At 37.9% G+C, this 14,880-nt stretch overlaps 1 long non-coding RNA gene across 1 annotated transcript; it reads left to right on the top strand.

The window, feature by feature from the left end:
• The first annotated feature begins 1,418 nt into the window (after positions 1 to 1,418).
• On the top strand, positions 1,419 to 8,204 carry LOC107089269. The gene is made up of 3 exons (XR_001481430.1): positions 1,419 to 1,551; positions 6,309 to 6,401; positions 8,171 to 8,204. It is a non-coding gene; the product is annotated as an uncharacterized LOC107089269 (long non-coding RNA).
• The last annotated feature ends 6,676 nt before the right edge of the window (positions 8,205 to 14,880 follow it).

A 14,880-nucleotide genomic window follows, 5' to 3' on the forward strand; every position in this document is an offset into this window, starting at 1 on the left:
AGAATAATGCAGGGGTGAAATTGTTCTATGTGAAAAGCTGAAAAAAAGCATCTTCACTGTGTGTGTTTACAGTCTCTGCAGATATCTTCAGATGCAATCTGTGATTAACTTGTTTATGCATTCTGTGTATGTTACCCATGAGGCTGTATCTTTTGGGAGGTTTAGCTATTTCCAAATGTGCATTTTGTGAATCCCTCTACAATTTTACCTCTATTTAACTTTTATTTTTAACTTTCTTCTCATAGGTTTTGGCTGTTGTCATCCACATGTCACAGATTCTCAATTTTATTATGACACCAAGCAGTTTGGAATACTTTACTTTTCTTTTTGTAACAGGTTGAGATTGGCATTGTGATAAAAAAAAAAAAATATATATATATATATATATTCATGTAATTTAAGATTTCATGGGTCTTACAAGATCATCTAAAGTCCTTGGTTTAAAATAAAATTAGAAGTCTTTCTGTCTTTAAGCAAAGTGGGCAGAACTTGGGCAGCTTTGATCAGCATGCTTTAATGAACAGATTACTCGAACTCATCAAGTAACTTTCTAAGGAATGCAACTTCACTCAGTGCTTGCATCAAATGCTTAAGGTGTTAATTTAGATTTAGAAATTTCAAGAAACAAAATCAAGATTTTTAGACTTCACCTCTTGTCTGCTGTGTCCTGCCCTTTAATATTTCAACAAATAATCCATTTCCTTACTGAAATATTTCAAGTCAAAATATATAGATTTGTCAGAGCAATGTGTTGTAGTGCGGTACGAGAACCCAAAGCAATATCAGCCTTGGATTTCTGTCTCAGTATTTAGCCGCGCTGCTGCACATTCTGACCAAGCTGTGGTAATATTCCATAAACACTGAACCCCACCACACCCTTCCCCCAGTAATCACCACTGATTAGACCCTGCACTCCCCAGTTTGACACTTGCCTGGCGCCATCTTTATTTTTGTGCTCTGCCTAGCAACAAGCATAAGCGCCATTTTGGTCAGGGTATACATAAGGTTTATATAAATACATCTTTATTTTTTTCTTTCTTTTTTTTTCTTTTTAGGGACCTTCACTGAATTGTGACAGGGTAACCCCCCGTGTTGCTTTTGGGCTGAACATGATGAGGAACCCAGCTGTGTAACAGGGGGTGGGCTGTTTTGTCACACCAGGTCTTTTGCTTTTATGCATCATCATAACCAAATATGACATCTTGCGTAATTTACACTGTACAGCTGCCATACCTTTCTAGTGGCGGTCAGGCAGCTGGCAGTGGCTGAAACCGCTGTGTCAGCACTGACACGGACTGACCGATTGGGATTTTAATTGGATCTCTGGCTTTTTCCTGAACCTCCTCAGGTGGATTCAGAGGTGCTTTTGCCTCTCTACTTGCTTCTTTTTATCAGTACCCTGTCACCCTTCTACTCTTTTTTCTTTTTTTTTTTTATAAGATTCTCTTATTCTTTCTTCTCATGAACTTTTATCCCTGTAGCTCCTGGCCATCTTCACCCTCTGTGGCTCCTTCATGATGGCCTTCTAATCTCTGCTAGTGTGGCTCCATAGTAAGTACTGTTGATATGCTATTCCAGATTCAGGCTCTGAGATGTATAGAGACTGACTCATATTAAATGGAACCAAAAAGTGGCCAACCTGCTGTTAAAATGCTAAATCCATGATAAATATTTTAAACCCTTACTCTCCCCATAGTGTGACAAATATATGTGCAAGACAACAAATATTCGAGTCTGTCAAAATACATCTTACTTGCTCATATTGGCAAGTTCTTAAAATCTTTAAGACTGTGGAGAGTGATGACCAATAAGGGCAAAAGACGCATTAAACACATGCATTACTCAGCTGCCGGTCAGCGTCAATGAGAAATCCCCGTTAAAGTTTTAGCCTTGGTCTATTGAGGTAAGCAGCAGAGCCCAGATTGGTTAACACACCAAAATAAGTCACTTCCAGTGAGGCTACAGCTCTTTAGAGGATCTATGAAGCAGCAGGGGTGGGTCATGAAGCTGGATGCTCGATGCTGATTGGCAAAAATAAGAACTTCTGACCAACACTGGCCAGACAGCGAGAAGTTTTTCCTCATGAGCCAAGAGGGAAAAGTGATCAATCAGTCAGAATAAAACTAAACAAACAACAGGGCAAAAATGAATCCTATAATAAAACAAGAGAGCCAAAAGGCTACTGGTAGATGAAAACAGCGATCCTATCTCAACAAGGCTGAAGGTAAACATTTTACATCTTAAATTTTTAATTCAAGTAAACATGCAAATAAAAAAATAAATAAAACAAAACAAAAAAAACCTAGGGATCATCATCTGTGCCTATGCATATAATAATAATAATAATAATAATAATAATAATAATAATAATAATAATAATAATAATAATAATAATTATAATAATTATAATAAAAATATTATTTAATCTTTATTGATCTCACATTGAAGACATTTACCTCTGCATTTAACCCATCCCCTGGGGAGCAGTGGGCTGCCATTGTGCGGTATTATCAATCAAAATGTATTTAGTATTACGTCTTCAGTACAGGGGCACTAGCCTCTCTTTGCCCCTGTCTAGGACCACCCATGTCACCATAATCTTTAGCCAACACCACATATTTTGTATCTGATTCACGTTGGTTCTCTGGCTCGGCCTCTCCAGACCTCTTAATGTAACCTTCAATCAGAAAGATATAACTTTTGGCTCAATATTTGGTAGGAGGTTTGCCCTGTTTATATCTCAGGAAAAACTGGTTTATGTGCTCCTGACTGTTGAAGTGAGAGTGAACACCATGGCGAGATCAAAAGAGATGTCTACGGGCTTTGAAAGTTGTAGCAGGTTATGAGTCTGGTAACGGACTTAAAGGGCTCCTAAAAAGATTTAAGTTACAGCTCCTTCATGGGTTTACGAAAACAAACTACAAGTGGAGGTCATTTGAAACATTGCCCAAATGCCCAGGTCTTGCTGTTCAACCAAGATTCACCTGAAATCAGATTGAGATGCTATATTAGTCTGTAAAAACTCTAAAATGTTATTAGAGGACATTTAGCAGGCTCTTACAATTGTTGATATGGAAGCAATTACAAGATACCACAGACATGTAACTTTAATGTGCAAGAAGGAAACCTTGGCTCTCTAAGAAAAACAGATTATTGGAGGAGAATAGAACATTCTATTTACATTGCAGAGCAGAGGGCTTGTTTAGCATACACCAAACGCAGCATCAAAGGAAAATAATGCCATAACAACTGCAAGCATGGGGGTGCAAGTGTCATGGTTTGGGGATTCTTGTCTGCAGCAGGACCTGACCATCTCACAACATAGAAACGGACATAGATTTTACGATCTAATAGAGGTTGCCTGAGGAAAAAAAAAGAAACAGTCTTAGAAATATTAAGGTGAAGCAGATCTGGAGAGATCACAATGACCCAAAGCATATCAGTAAACCTGCAAAAATAACTCACCAACTACTTTACATATGTTTCTAATTAAATTGGCAAATTGTTTGTAAATGGAACCACAGTCAAACTATTTGTTTTGGCATACAATTTTAGCCAATTAATTGAATTAGGAGGTTGAAAGTCCTTGGCAGAGTCAAAGCACTAATGTGGATCCCATGCTATAGGGGACAAATTACAAGTTTATATTTCAATGCATATCATCATAGGAAATTCATTTAGTATTATGCCTTCTGTACAAGGGCACTGGGAGTTGGGAGTTAACATGCTGGAAGCCTCTCGAATACTCTACCACTAAACTTTTATTTCAGGGAAATCAGATCCAAGGGATTTGCAATGAAGGTGGAAGCATGTTTGAAATATTTCTATTTTTTTAGAGCAGCTCATGCATTATTTTCCAGCACGAGGTAAGGTAATCAGTTTCATGCCGAAATCACTTTTAATTGCCAGAATGAGAAATTATAAGCTTTAAAACAGGCGGTAGTTGTGGGACCCTAATGTTAGACAATAAAATCATTACAGTTATATACCCATGTTTAAAGAATTTAAGTCCTATATCAGTGCTCTTTTGATTTAAGCAGTTCTTTAAATTTCTATGGTGATCATCTGCACAGCGGTTTTCTGATTTTTGTGGTGCCAACCCCCCGTGTAGACCAGCCTACACCAGGGCTTATTAAACTAGGCTCCTTTTCTACTCTTCTCAATAGTAGCTGCTGTGTCAACTTAAGCTCAAGCCTCCCAAAAATGTTCAGTTCTCTGACTATTGTTACAGAATTTTACAAAAATGGTTGCAGCTGACTGAGGTATTGCTGAATAGCCAACATACAGCAGGATGGAATGAAAAGCCCTGCCTACCCTCATGTCTAATGCATGGTTGTCTTTTGATGCTTTGCAATTTACCCTGTGGCTGGTTCTTAAAAAGAAATCTTTTTTTTCTTTTTGTCATTTATTATCCATGCCTTACATAACAAACTTCAACAGTGGAAATGAGACAGTTTTTCAAATACTTTCAGGACACCTTTTTAGCTGCTCCTAAAGTCTCTGTATACTAACCTTGATTAAAAAACAAAAAAATAAAAAATGAATTGTTTTTATGTTGTATTAGCACATATGTGTTATTTACATGCTACATAAACTATACATTAATACAATCTTTTAGGAGTCATTCAGTATGTTTTGTTGAGGCAGAGGTTGTGCTGCATTAGCAAATCTTTAAAGATCTATCAACACCTCTGATCTCCAAGCGTTTCAGATATGTTGCATCCTTTTTAGTGATTGACCAAAACTTTGTTCCTCCTGCTTCTAATCCTTCTACCAGACCCCTTGTCATCAGAGATCAACTCGTCTGGGCCTCAGTGTCCTCAGCTCACACACAAGGGCAGCTGGCAGCTTTCATGTATCGGCAGAGACATATGAAAATGCTTAAATATGCATATTTGAGCAAAAACTGCTTCTTTTATCTAGATTTGTGTTGTTTTTTTCAGAACAACTCTTGTATATGATCTCTGAGAAATGATCAGTTATATTTTAGAGCCCCCGCATAATGATTCACATTTTACAGAATGCATTTGATGTGTTTGTTAGAAGCTGTTACAAAGGCTTTGATTGTGCCTGCTAAAGAACCCACCGCTTCAGATTTTTAACAAACACATGTGCAGAGACGTTTTAATCTCCTGTTGTCTCTTAAAACTATCAGGCTTTTATTTAAAATAAAATCTGATCTACAGTGAGACTTTCATACATGGTTTCTGAAATATCTGTTGTTTGAGTTCAAACTTGAAATACAGGAATCACACTGATCACGATCCAACGTGTTTCAAAGCAGCGACCAATCGGAAGTGCTTAATTCTTGTCTGTTTTAGCAGGGATTGCGAGGCAGCTGTGTAATCAAGCCTGTGAACTCTACATCTAAAAGGAGGTTTCTCTTCTGAACACAGTCCCACTGAAGTCCATCCATTTCCAGAACATGGGTGAGCTGACAGGCTCAAGCTTGTGCCCGCTGGTTTGAAGCCATTAAATTAATATGTAGTGGACATTAGGCTGTGTGTAGTTTTAGTATTTGTTAAAGTGAGATCCCATGAGGCCACACTTTGGAGGCCTTTTGAGCGAGAACGTGAGGCAATCTTGCTGTTTGCCCTAAATGCTCCAACATCACCCCAGGGCCTAGTAGTTCTACAATGATGGATGTGGGACTGTGGGGAAAAGAGTGCCCCTTCCACAACACTGGAATTCCCCTTGGGCCTTTTCAATTACCTCTAGGCAAAGGTTTTTACTGCAATGATAAGTTGAATTAAGGCTGTGACGGTACTGAAAGGGACAAATGTGATTTGGTATAGTGTTGACCCTTAGTAGTGAGCTGCACAGACACAAGAGGGTGTATACATTTAGTTTTACCTTTTGCTCTCCCTTGCAAAGTATTCATACCTTTCATACATTTTCATGTTTTTTAATGTCCTATCTAATTACTTTAGTAAATTTCCTTTGGGATTTATTTGATAGAAAAAAAGCAGCAGATAACTGTGATGTGATTTATAGTTTTAAAAAGTTTTACTAATAAAAATCTGAAAACTAAGTCATGTATTTGTATTTCCCCCTCTTTACCATTATACCTCTAAATTAAAAACCTGTGCAATAACATACCTTCACAAATTCTCCTTTCACCAGTGTATGAATTAACAATAGTATAACTGTAGATGTTTATTACATTAGAGTCAACATTCAAATCATTAATGACCATTGGCAAGACATTAACATCACATTTGGCAGTTCTTTCAAGATAATAATCTTAACATGTGTCTTAAATTGCTTAATTAAAATGCATTTTTCAAACCTTTGATTCTCTCCTCCAGGTTTCCTCCACTGCTCTCGGCCACAGCTCCACTTGTCTCACCAGCATCTTCTTGATTCTGGCTGTCACCTAGCAAAACAGCAGCAGCCTACAGGTTAATTTTATGTTTCGCTTCACAACTAAAATGCAGATTTTGAATGTTCAGAAAGGCCTGTACATTCTAGACTAATTCTGATGTGTCATGACAACTTTAAAGACAGAAAAATGTTTGTGCTTCAAACTAGTTTACCTAGTTTTGCATGCTGTCACTATGTCCAGAGATTAGGAATTCTACGCATTTGGTGATACAATGGTAAGCTTATAAAATGTAATGTCCACTGACTCTTGACTTACCTAAAGTGTTAGTTTTTGCCTTCTTAAAAATTAAGTCCTTAAAATTGCATTGTCTTTGCCCCTTGGCCGTGATGCTTTTCAGAGCACCATCACCTACTCCGCTGGTTGCGCCACAGCGGTCGAAAATGAAATCACATGTGCCCTCTAGGCCACTGTAATTTAGTCAGGCTACTTGTAAGTGCACAGCCTGCCAAATATTGAAAGAGCAATATTATTGCCATTACTGTTAATATATAGTAGACATTTACACATTCAGTGATAAAATGTTACAGGGGATGATAAGAGGGGGATGGTCATTTAAGAGGCGGGGGGGATTTTAAAGATTTCTTTAAGAAGGGGGATGCCACCCCCCCCTCATCGCACCTAAAATCGAGTACTTGGTATAGGCTTTCTGAGGTAGGCTGAGAGGTGTGATCCCCTTTAGTTAAAACACACCCTCCACCTCCAGTTCTAATGAAGAGGAACCACCAGTCAAGGCTGGTGGAGTTTTCTCCAGAGGGGGGCTATAAATTCAAAATAGATGTATACCACAAAAAATTCAAACCTATACTAAGTTATCACACAAGTATACTCATATGAATGCCAACAAAAAAACATTATAGAAACACTTTATAAAAACAAGCTTAATCTGTGTTTTGCATGGTCCAATATGGTGTCACAGATGTAAAAAAAAATTTGCCAGTTTAATAACGAAAAGCTATTAGTCATGCTTTATACTTTTTTAATATATAACAACTCTGTTTGTTTTCTTATAATATGTTTATTTAAGAGTTTATTTTTGGTTGCAAATTAACAAACATCTAGAAAAAGTAGAATGTAGTATATTATTTTCCATGTGAATCTCAGATTGTTTATTCTTCTTTGCCTTTTCTAAAAAGTACTTTAAATCAGTCCTACCTGTCAGAGAGATGTTTTAAGTCTGTCTGTCCAGACTGTGTCCACGTCAAATCACTCCAGTCACTTTAAAAAAAAAATACAGGGAAAATAAAAAAGTGCATTAGCTGTCCCACAGGCTGTCAGCTATGACTTACGCTAGAACCAACTCTTGCTAAAAGACTGGTTTTAGGATTTAGCTTTTCCTCTGTTCATTGTGTTAAATTTACATCGGGCTTGTCAGGTCCCGGCTTCTTTACATGGATTTTTTTCACCATCATCCTTCTCGCAAAAGTGTAAATCCAGCAAAGATCTCACTGAAATGTGTGAAAGCTTCTCTTCAAGTTCAACTGTCATCGTCTTGCCATAATCCCCACCTCACTGCCTAAATGACTACTAGCTACATCACCTATATCACTATAGTAGGGGTGAAAATTCAAGGAGCTCCAAAGCCATTAATTATGGCAATGCTGATTGGCCAAATATTTAATAATTTTCCCTAGCAACATTATACAATTGGTTATTTTGCTACACTTCAGGGGCACTTTGAATGAAACACTTCAGGGGCACTTTGAATGAAATTCATATTACATGTAGCAACTATTAAGTAAAACTGGCATTGATAATACTTTTAAAATCTATATATATTATTTTAAGACTATTCCCCTCCACATCTAGGGAGGGCAGTGCCCCCCTTGTGGGCCAGCCGCCACTGGGAACCACCATCCCTGTCTGCCAGTCCAGGTGCACTGTCCCTGACCCTTACGCGATGTTGAAGAGGCCATGACAGTGTGACAACATCTAGTTCTCCAAGAAACTCATGGGCCATAACGTTTACAGTGCCTGTCATGCCAATAATTACCAAATCCGGTGATGGACACCGACAGTAAGGGACGCTGTCAAGCTGAAGAAGGAGTCCTATCGAGTCTGGCTGGCTTTGGGACTCCTGAGGAAGCAAGCAGATATCATGAGACCAAGCATGCTGTGGCCCAGAAGTTTGTGGAGGCAAAAACTCGGGCCTGGAAGGAATTTAGAGAGGACATTGAGAGGGACTATCGATTGGCCTCAAAGCCATTCTGGCAAACCGTCCAGCCTCCTGAGGGGAAAACAGTGCTTTGCTAACACTGTTTTCAGTAGGAGTGGGGGCTTGCTGACCTTGAGAGAGGATATTGTTGGAAAGTGGAGGGAAAACGTGGTGGAAGAAGAGACAGATAAAGTTGTGGACAAGATTAGAGTATTATTACGTTCTAAATTAGTATCCTAGGGTTCAATGTATCATAGACCACTCTTCCTTTGTGATTTAAAGTGTTTGGCTTGCCATGAGTATTCTGAGGAAGAAGGCATTCTTCAGACTACTCATTCACATTCATTGCTCGTCACTCCTAGTGACATGATAGTGCCAGCATCAGACTATGGGATTACTTTTCTTCTGCAGTGATATAACAGCTTGTTACAACTGCAACAACTGTGCAGGGCTCTTAGAGGCAAGAGATGTTACACAATCTTAGAGACAATCTGTTAGAGCTTGTGAAAGATGTAATTTGTGGTCAGTGGTCCAACTTCCAACTGGACCACAGGCCTAACACAATTTTAGCTGCAATGTAATGGTTTGCATCACAGTGTGTCTTTGCATTGGCATGGTCCAATCAAAATCCAAACTTAAATTAGATTGGAAATATGTGGCAAGACTTTAAAAGAGGCACAAAAAAACACAGCCTATCATTTCAAATCCCCATATACAGTAGGTTCCTCTGAAATTGAACAATGTGACATATAACCACACTAAAGGTCATAGAAAGCTATGGGGGCCCAGGTAACAGGTGTAATCATTACTCTGACAGTAGATAATGAGAACTAACCTTGGGTGGACATCTACTATTATTTGAAGAGCGCTTATATAACATAAGAACTGTTACAATAATCTTTTTGCCAATTAGTACAGTATCTCCGCAGAATTAAAACTATGAACCCTGATCCTTCCCACAGACGAGTTTCCCAAAGAACAAGGAAGAAGTCATGGTATTTATATCAGTCTGCAGAGACAATTTCCCTTTCAAGATTTCTTAAGGCGGAGAATGAAAAAAGAAATCCATATACTATGCAACAAAGGAGTATGTCACAGTTTCTACAGTTCCATTATTAAAGTTGGGTATTCCTCATAAAATTAGCATTTATCCTCTGCCATGCTCTAGTAACAATCACTAAGCTTTGTGAACAGCCTTGTTCGGTTATTCCAAGAATAATGCAATTTTCTTTTTCCACTAGTTGTGTCTCAGAAAATGTACTTAGCAACAAGGCATATTTACATGGAAACTGAACCCAATTGACAACAAAATCCTAAACCTTCTTTGAAATGTGTAAATGGAATGCAACTGAACTGGATCTTGCCAGACACAACCGAACAGCTCTAAATATAGTACTAGTTCAACAGCTTGGTACGGTTCAGTTGTGGCTCGGTTCTCTGATAACAAAGAGCGCATGAGCAGACGGCGTCCTCTCCTATTAAAGGTCAGCTGATTTTGCGGGTTTTCTGCTGTGTCCGGCTTTGTAATTCACAGATCTCCTCACCTGTTCACAACATTAACTTCTTCTTAGCCTATTTAGAATAAATGGTATCAAAAGAGCGTGATGTGAACTGGGATGATGCCTAGACTGAGGCTCTCATTGAAATTTGCGTGGAGGATATTATCCAGGCACAATTCCTGAACGTCATGGTCACCACCATTTTTGTTTGCGTGATTCCCACCTTGAGAGCTGCGGTATTCTGGGTCGCCGAAAGGAACCATGCAATTGTGATGTGTAAATGGTCATAACGAACCAAGCTCGGTACAGTTAACTGATCAAAGCCCAGTCCGAACTCGACACGGATCGGTTTCAGAGGGGTAGTGTAAATGGGGCATATATCTGACTACTAAAGCTCTGTTTGGACGGGATAAAAGTTGCTTTTTTGTCCATGTGACAGTTCATGTACAAAAATACCACAGAAAGGTGGAATTCAGAAAGGCAATGTTATTTAATGTTGTAATCAACATTAAATCGGCTCTTGGTTGTAAATATATGCGAATAAGATGCTAACAGCAGAATGGTTGTTTGTGTTGTCTTTATTTTAGATGAAGCCTGCTCTACAGTACATGGGCTTATAGAATGCTTCGAGTTGGCCAACATTTATGAGAAACTGTGTTTAGGTTTTTAATTGGTTGTAAGTAAGAAGCATTAAGATGAATTAACAGTTGGAATAAATCACTTGCTATATAATGTGTCTATATGATGAATATCACTCAGCATCTTGTGGCCGTAATCCCATTGAGTATTGTTGGTATTTTTTCATTTTCATTTAGCTTAAAGCTTTGCAAAACATAGTTGAATAAATGTCTAATTTTACTCAATAAAAATCTAGGCTTTGTTGTGAAGTACTGTCTCATTTGGATGTTTGTGTGTCTGTGTTCAATCTGTAGCGTGGAGGACTCGAGTCCCAGTGTATTCAAGCTCACAGATCACAGAAGTTCTGAAAATCTCCTTGATCATTTCCATTTTTAAAATAACTTCCTTTGAACATTCTAAGTCACTTGTGTGTGCGTAGGGGGAGGGGGTGTTTATTTATAAAGACTATTTAGACAATCAAGGAGTTGAAAAATAATTAGGCTACCATGCATGTGCTTGGACATGTACTCCCTTTCAATCAGTTAAAAACCAGCTGTTAATTAAACTTCCGAGCTGCCCAAATAATTTTCTTATTAGCTACCACGTTCCTCAGATCTGATGTCAGAGGAGCATATTTTCTTTTTGGCTGCTTCTTTAGTGAGATTTTTTTTCCACAGAAATCCCACTGACCCACATTGATCTCAGTTTTGAAGTGAATAATATGGATGTTAAGCAGAATGGAGGCTCTATTATTAGTCCCGTCTGAGCCTCTGTTTAGCTGGTGCAGTGAGTTGCTGAATTCCCCGAGAGGAGGCATTACCATCTCATTTGGATAAGGCTCATATTACCTCATGCAGCCGAGCCGTTTAATGTGGCGGGATCTGAGTTGTCAGTGCTGAATGTTTATTCTAGTATCTGAAGGCACGGCCAGTCCGGATCTATTTCAGCAACATCACACATGACAACTTGTTACACCACCTTCCTGATATTTCTATTGAAGGTGACTCACTGGCAACAACAGTGTATTGATCTTGGGGACCGTTTTAACAACCACCTCACACCCTTTCACACAAACACCTGAGTGCTTGTGAATTGAAAATGTTGGCAGATAACTTTCCCAGAACATCTTCTCCTGTAAGATGTCAGTTTAGAAGCTGTGTGCTGAACAGAGAGAGGACGATGAAAATCAAAGAAATTAATATGCAATAGAAATATTTTCGCCCTGATTAAAAGGCAGTGGCATGATGAGCAATCAAAACAAGAAATAAACTACATGGATTAAAAATTTGCTTTTAATTGGGTAGATGAAAGAGGCAATTAAATGCAGTTGAGTTAAGTCTCTTTTTCAAGTCAGCCAGTGCTCATTTATTAAAAATGAGAACATTTAGTGATGCGATGAATTGCTCTTCTCACTTACTTTTGAACATTTCTGAACCAAAATATAAATGTTTTAAATTTTTTGTCGTCTTTAGTTTTTATGGTTCTCTATTATTTTCGTGAATAAATTCAGAGTAAAAATTACATTGGTTGATTATATCTTCATTTCATGGGATGAACCTCAGAAAATTAACTCTTTGCAGAACCATAAGACCTGAGAGCCTGTTGTTGCATATTATTTCTTACCTGTTGTTGAATCTAATCACATTTATAAACTTTTCTGACTTGTCTTTCAGCTGAACAGACATTTTCAATTAATTGTTAATAGCTCACTCAAATAAAGATAAAAGCAAACACAAAACCATCAATTATTGTTGGTTGCACATGTAAAGATCTGAGAAAATCCTTGAAGTTAGTTTTTCTTCAAATTATTGTTTAAATGCAACATCATTCCCTCACAAAAAAAAAAAAAAAAAAAATAAAAAATTTTTTTGGGGGATTTAAAAATTTTTAATTTTTTTTTTTTTTTTTTTTACTGAGAATGTGATTCAGAGACCTAACTTCTTTACTTCTTTGTTTCTCAGGCCCATTCCAGAACAAGATAACCTGGCATATTGCTGAGGTAAATGTGTGTAGATCTTTGTAGATTAGAAAATGGCAAAAACAATAATAGGGATTTACTTTCCTAAACTTTTTCATATCTACAGTCAGAAAATTTACTTTGAAGGTTAAAACAAGTAAAGCTGTGACAAAGTCAGATGAGTAGCCTTTTTAATATATTACCATCATGTTAACTCCATATAGTGACTTACTAAACAATAAAAAGAATTCTGTCCTACAGTTAAAACTTTTAACACATGGAGTTTTATATAAATGCTGTGCTCTGGTCAGATGGGAATTAGATTGAGTTTTTCAGCAATACTCAGTTGAGATGGGCATTAAACTAAAGGTTGATGATGGGCTCTGAGAACTTTATTAGCTTCTATTGAATTTAACTGTATATGGACTCTGATACAACACTAAAAATGGGTCTTTACTCTGCCTTGCACCATATGGCCCTTCAATACAAAAAACTGGTATACCGGTGTGGGTACCAGATCTACTCGGGTGGTCAGATCTGCTCAGGGCCCTGCACTTTCTTATGACGTCAACATATGGCAACTCGACTCTGACAAACTGTATTGCACACGTTTCTTAAGAATCAAATGTTGGAGTCTCACCATATTATTAACTTTTTTTGCTATTATTTTACATTTCATCTGTAAAAGTAGTCGAAAGTACAAAAGTATTGTCAGTCTTGAAGAAAAGTACTGCGTTTTAAGACTGAGCTCTGCCATTTAATAAGGTGACAAAAAAGTCTCAGCTTATTTTTATTCTTTTAATTAAGATCTGAGGGCAGAGGAGGACAAATGGAACATCTTAGAAAATGACTTTCGTAGAGATTTTAGACAAATAAAACAGCTATTCTACTCATAGAAAACGAACGGTTGTTGTTCACACGCATATAAAAGTAGAGTAGCTTAATATGGCTAACTGACTGAGGTAAAAGAGGCCAACCTGTTAGCTACTGAATACAGTTAGCCACAGCGCTACCCAGCCCTCCCCCTTTATATCAGTGTTTAACAGTTACTTTGCTCACCATAAACATATTTTTCAGATTTGTTATCAATCAGGGAAAACTTAATCGGTCATTAGACACGCTAACACTACAGATGCTCCCGACTCTGCACACTGACGCTGCTGATGTTATTATCGTTGTCAGGGCAACCACAATGTTTTACATCATGTGGCAATGTTCAGTCAATCATGTAGCGTAACGTCACTTGCAGCAGGACCCGAGCAGATCTGACTACCCGAGCAGATCTAGTACCAACACCGGACCTAAAATCCCATAGTCACTTCTGCCCCCTGACATAAATCATTCTGGATATCTGAAGGATCAGAGTAAGAGAGGACCAAGAACTTTGGACTAGGTAGATATATTGTACAAGGAGTGATGGTCAAAACTCAGTCTGCCCAACCTTTTAAAATGCTAAGGAACACTGAGTGCTAACCAGTTGGCAAAAGAGGGCTTTACACAGTATTTACAGTAGGCTTTCCAGTACTGTGGCATTAGTAACATGGTTAAAAGCAACATATTCTCATTATCAGTTCGTATGAAATCGTACGAAAAGTTATGCACACTATTTCGTACGTTTTGGACGTTTTTCCTCAAAAAACCAGATCTGTGCGCATGCGCTGGCTGACAGAAGAAAAAAGCAGATCCACGGACGGACGTAAAAATGGGACAGTGCAATAATCACTTATTCATGTCTCTAACTACGTTGCTTGCTGTTTTATATCTTAGGGTTAGGGTCAGGGTTAGGGCTAATTGTAATTTATATTCTATGTTCTTGAATTGTGCGTTCCGAGTTTTGTATTTTTTTATTCAGAAACATAACATTTTCCTCTCACCATGTCTTCACTTATAGAGGCTGCAGGAACAATTATGAACAAATGTTCACATAAATGTTCAGATTTGCTTACAGCTACATCAGAGGGTGTAATTTATTATTTATTGTACTTTTTTCTTAAACTAAAACTCCCCTGCAGCAGTGCTTTCAGTGTAAAGCACTGCAATAGAACAGTCCCTTAACTTACAGCCTCCCAAAGCACCATTTTCCTTAAATTAGTACTTCTCTAAAATTTGGATCAAGGCTTTGCACTGGAACACCCCTTAAGATAGATATTATTGCAATACTGTTGCATTAGACTATGTTAGTGTTGTAGACTATTTTTAAATCGGCATGACTGAGTTTGCATTTCTCACTTTAAACTGTGCTTAGGACATAAGGAATGAAATATTGCTT

Source organism: Cyprinodon variegatus, unplaced genomic scaffold (assembly GCF_000732505.1).
Source record: "Cyprinodon variegatus isolate N-32 unplaced genomic scaffold, C_variegatus-1.0 Scaffold245, whole genome shotgun sequence".
NCBI classification, from domain to species: Eukaryota; Metazoa; Chordata; class Actinopteri; order Cyprinodontiformes; family Cyprinodontidae; genus Cyprinodon; species Cyprinodon variegatus.